The sequence below is a fragment of the Humulus lupulus genome, chromosome 5, assembly GCF_963169125.1.
Source record: "Humulus lupulus chromosome 5, drHumLupu1.1, whole genome shotgun sequence".
Classification (NCBI taxonomy): domain Eukaryota; kingdom Viridiplantae; phylum Streptophyta; class Magnoliopsida; order Rosales; family Cannabaceae; genus Humulus; species Humulus lupulus.
The window spans coordinates 4,594,454-4,600,453 of record NC_084797.1 but is presented as its reverse complement, the minus strand read 5'-3'; positions in this window follow the sequence as shown (position 1 = coordinate 4,600,453).

The window sequence follows — 6,000 nt, the reverse complement described above, 5'->3', positions numbered from 1 at the left end:
TTTTCCATAAACGAAGTTTTTGTTAATTAAATTTTTCCATACAAATTAAAGAAAGTTTAACTCCCATATTTTTGCACATTGATGGCTAAAAAACCATACTTTTTAAAAATCCCCATAAAAATAATAATAATTTCTTACTTGTGTGCTTTTATAAAACTTTTTTCTCTAATTTGGAGGAAAAAAAATTGGTGGGTACCACACAATATTATTCTCTTCACTTTTTTTTCTCTCTACTTTTCTTTCCTACTAAACATTTTCTTTTTCTTTTCACATTTTTTCCTTTCACTTTCTTTTCTACCAAACATAGGATTATTTTACCAAAATAGCCTCAATACTTCTAATTTTTATCTCTATATTACCAAAAAAAAAAAAAGTATGATTTAGTAACCTAGGTAACCAGTTACCATATAGAACCCAGAAATATACACACACATTAGAATGTGAAGGTAACCAGTTACCTCCTAAAATATACAAACAAACAACGTAAAAGTAACCAGTTACCACAGATCTCAAGACAGAAAAAAAAAAAAAAAAAACAAATCTCACCACGAACCAACCTCCTCCCTCGCCTCCAACCACCACCAAAAACCCCCATCCCCTACGCGCAAAACCCCGTCGCAAACCCAGCCATCCCCGTAGTTTTGCACAGCTCCGAGCACCACAAATCGCACACAGCCTAAGCGCCACCCTTCTTCCCCGCCTCCGACCACCACCAGCACTTCCCTCACCTCGGCCTATCCCTGTCTTTTTGGATTTGGGGGCTCGCGAATGGAATCGCGCAGAGATGCGCGGATTGAGTTTGTGTTCGTCGATGGTGCGGCTGGGGTGTGCTTGGCTGAGTTTCATGGAGGTGCGCGTCTAAGGTGGTAAAGGTGGCTGGGTTTCACGGAGGTGCGGCTAGGGTGTTCTTGGCAGGTGGTAAGGGGGTGGGCGGAGATAATGGTGGAGATGGTGAGGTAGTCGAGTGGAGGAGTGGCTGGGTTTCACGGAGGTGCGGCTGAGGTGTTCTTGGTAGGTGGTGAGGGTGGGTGGGCGGAGATGATGGTGAGGCAGCCGAGTGGAGGAGTTTTGGCTATGGTGGAGATGGTGAGGCGGCTAGGGCAAAATGAAAGAGAAGATGGACTTGGTTGAAGGAGTTTTGGCTATGTTAATTACCATAGTACCCCTCCTTTTGCTTATTTGTTTTGATTAATTTTGATTTCCAATATGGGATTAGTTTTTCCATAAACGAAGTTTTTGTTAATTAAATTTTTCCATACAAATTAAAGAAAGTTTAACTCCCATATTTTTGCACATTGATGGCTAAAAAACCATACTTTTTAAAAATCCCCATAAAAATAATAATAATTTCTTACTTGTGTGCTTTTATAAAACTTTTTTCTCTAATTTGGAGGAAAAAAAATTGGTGGGTACCACACAATATTATTCTCTTCACTTTTTTTTCTCTCTACTTTTCTTTCCTACTAAACATTTTCTTTTTCTTTTCACATTTTTTCCTTTCACTTTCTTTTCTACCAAACATAGGATTATTTTACCAAAATAGCCTCAATACTTCTAATTTTTATCTCTATATTATTTTTAATAAATTAATTATTTCAAAAATACATTTTTTATCATTATTATTGATACAGACATCTTATTTATATTTATTTTATTAATTTTTTCCCTACACTTTTTTTCTTTCTTTTTTTCCTTATATTTTTATGCTAAAATCAATCATTATAGTTATCAATAATAGGTGGAATAATTTTATAATGCTCTGTGGTCAATATAAAATTGTATATTTTGACACTTAATTTGAGGGTATTTTGCATTAATAAGGATTTTACATTAATATGGCTTTTTTTAAAAAAAATAATTAAAATCTGGAAAAAAAAGAAAAGAAACAAAGTTCCTAAATCTAGAAAAATTTGTATCTCTTATAGGAAAGTTCTTTGGTGTACCCTCCAAAAAAGGGCACACCAGTGCATCCTTTCTCTAGTTTTTGGTTTGGGAAGTATTTTCGGCGTAATTTTTTTTTATGGCTGTGTATATTGTAGTTATGTAGAGAATCCTACAATTTTTCAGGAAATTCTAAATAATTTATAGTGTCAAAAACAAATTTCAAATAAGCTACTTTCCACGCACATAAAAAATAACAGTCATGCGTGTAACAAACTATTTAAACCTTGTTTTTCGACACTGTAAATTATTTAGAATTTACTGAAAATTTGTAGGACATTCTAAATAACTAAAATATACACAATCATAAAAAAAAATTATGCTGAAAATACTTTAGAGGCAAAAACTAAAGAGGGGATGCACCGGTATGCCCCCTTTTGAGGGTACACCCAAGATTTTCCTTACCCTATATAAGCCCTTTTTTTCCTATAAAACTTGATACCATTTTGGTCTAAGATATGGTCGATCTAATCCCCCATGGTTGACCCTTGGTGCTCGATCTTGATCAGAATTGTCCAAACCTAATGTTGGTGATAACTGCAAGAGAATAAGAAGCATGTTCAATAGATTGTTGCGAACAATAATGCCACCTATGATTAAATTTTGTTACTATTATTTATGGGATTGCAGAAAATAAGATCACGAGTCTTCAAAATAACAACCCAGTCTAATAAATCAACTTTATTGAGTTCTCCATACTTTTTTTTTGTTGCAATGAAATTTATTATCATTGAAAAAAAATTCATAATGTCATGCATCCTATAAAACTAGGAGCAAAATAGTTCTTCATCCACCCAAAGAGTAAGCACAATTAATCCATAATGATGAACATGAATCCACTACAAGAAAGAAAGCTTTTGCCGGCGCAATTCGGAATCGCATCGGCAAAATAAACCTTTATTGGCGCATTTAGTGAAACGCGCTGGCAAAAACAAGGACTTTTGCCGGCGCAGCCTCGAATTGCGCTGGCAAAAGGTCTATCGAATTTAAAAAAAAAAGATCATACACTTTTGCCGGCGTATTTCACCTAACGCACCGACAAAATTCAAACCTGTATTTTAACAAAATGCACATTTTCAAGAAGGTAGGTGGATAGACTTTTGTCGGCGCATTTCGTTGCGCCGACAAAAGTCTAATTTTGCGTCGGTAAAAGTTGGGCTTATTAAAACATTGTCGTTTTGACCTAGGGTTTTAGTACTGAATTTTTCTGGCGCAACTAAACGCGCCATAAAAAGTCATAACGATATCCTCAGCCGCTCGAGCCCTTCTTCCCCATTTTTTTTCGTCAATTTCTTTCTTCTTCTCTTCTCTCTGGTTTTCTCTCTTTCCTCCACCACCCCACCAGTCGCACCCCCACGAGCCGCACCCTGAGCCCACCCACCCCGACGGCCACTCCACCCCACCCGAGCCCACCCACCCTGACGGCCACCCCACCCCACCCGAGCCAACCCACCCCGACGGCACCCCACCAGAGCCCCCACCTCACCCCACTGCGAGCCACCACTGCCGCCCCCTCCTCCTCCAAGTCGCCCATTGTAAGTTTTATAATATAGTTTTGTGTTTTATTTTATTTATGTATTGAATTTAATTTTTTTGTTTCTATGGAGTCCTCGAGCCACTGCCGAAGCAGTTAGAGCGGAACCACTGCTAGTGCGGAGCCACTTCACTCACTGTAATATTTTATATTTGCTTGTTAATATTTATTATATTGTATTTTGTGATATATGTATTTTAGTTAAAGTATGAACTTAAAAAAAAATCAGATTAATAATGTATGTTTATATTTTAAAATTGTTTTATATTAAATGTGATATGTTTGTAAATATGTATTTAATAATTTTTTTTGTATTAATAAAAAAATCAGTTTTGGTATATGCTTTTTTGTGGTTAAATATTTGTATATATGTAAATTGATGTATTTGTTAATGTATATATCTATATATTTTTTATGATATGAGAATATTCTGGTTATATATGTGTTTAATTTGTAGGTTTTTAAATTTTTGGGATAGTTTGAAATATAGTCGTTATGCTGCTCATATTTTGTTAGAGTTAGTAAAATTAATAAAAGTTTAATAATTAATTAAATAAAAGTTTAAGTTTAATTAAAAAATACATCAAAAAAATAATTTTTAACTATAATTTAAATAAAATAAAATTACCAATCATAATAATTAATAATTAATTTTAACATTAATATTAGATGTTATGTAATTGAAAAAAATTAAAAATATAATTAAGTAAAATATAAATATAATAAAATTGTTATTAATTAAGTAAATAATCAAATACAAATTGAAGAATTTAATAAAAAATTACAAAATGAAATTAATGTATAATTAAATTAATTTTAAAATAAAAGTAATAAATAAGTAAATGATTTAAAAAATTATAACAATTAATAATTAGCTACACTTTCTTTGGTAAATATAAATAATTATTTTTGCCAGATATAGGATATTATTATCACTTAGTGATAATTAGGGAAACAAACAGTCATGAAATATTTTGACTATCATTTCCCTTATTTTAAGACAATTATTAATATTTTCTGAATTATTTCGCTTAAAGATGGCGAGCAACAGAAGCTGGATGGGTGCGAGGAATCGTTGGTCTCTGAAGTATAGAAATGGTGTTAAGGAGTTCTTTGATATCGCTAAAAATCAGGTGAACGATCGGGGTTTGGTTCGTTGTCCGTGCAAGAAATGTGGGAATGTTAAGTTCTAGCCTATAAATGCAATTTCGATGCTTTTATTCAACAATGACATCATACAGTCCTACAAAGTGTGGCATTACCATGGAGAGGCGCTGCTGCCGCCACCAGATGTGGTACGAGATCAGGATAGAGATGAGATAGCGGATATCCTGGAGGATGTTTACGCTGAAGATGACATTCCCACTGGAAACTATAATGATCCTCCCCAAGATGATGTTCAACATCGCGACAAGTATGACAATTTATTTAAGGAGATGTCAAGTGAACTGTACCCAGGTTTCTGAAAGTATTCCGCGTTGAACTTCTTAGTGAAGCTAATGCATCTGAAAGTTATTAACAAGTGCAGCAATCATTACTTTGATGGTTTGCTGGAATTGTTAGTCGACGCTATGCCTGACGGAACAATTTTACCTAAGTCTAACTATGAGGCGAAGGCAAAGTTGCGGAGTATTGGATTGAGATATGAGCCCATCGATGCTTGCAAACATGATTGTGCACTGTTTTGGAAGGAGAATGCAAATTTGGAATTCTGTCCGGTTTGTGGTGAGTGTCGCTGGCAAGATAATTGTGGGAACGGGAAGAAAGTGGCTCAAAAGGTCATGCGGTACTTTCCGTTGACGCCGAGATTGAAAAGGTTGTACAGTTCGAGATATACTGCAGAGGATATGAGACAGAACTATTCTAAAAGGCCAAAGGAAGATGGTGTGATAAGGCACCCCGTTGACAGTAAGGCGTGGAAGCACCTTGATGAGTTGTACCCATCTTTCGCAGCTGAACCTCGAAATGTTAGGCTTAGGTTGGCTACAGATGGTTTCAATCCTTTTGGGAACATGAGCAACTCTTACAGCATATGGCCTGTGATACTTGTCCCATACAACTTGCCGTCGTGGAAGTGCATGAAACCACAGTCATTAATGTTGTCTATTCTAATTCCATGTCCTTCTTCACGTGGAAAAGATATCAATGTCTATATGAGACCTTTGCTTGACGAGTTGAAGGAGTTATGGGTGAATGGTGTCGAGACACGAGATGCATACAATAATACCTTGTTCAATATGTGTGCAGCAGTCTTGTGGACCATTAACGACTACCCAGCTTATCCTATGATGTTTGGGTGGGGCACAAAAGGGTACAAGGCATGCCCCACATGCAATGAAGAAACTCCATCTGTAGGGATTAGAAGTAAAATTGCATACATTGGCCATAGAAGGTTTCTTGATATTGATCATGAATGGAGGAGTAAACGAGCACTATTCGACGGTGGCCACCATCGAAAGATTACCCCAGTGATGATGTGTTGAAGCAATTAGAGAATTTGCAAATTAGACATCCTGGGAAACACA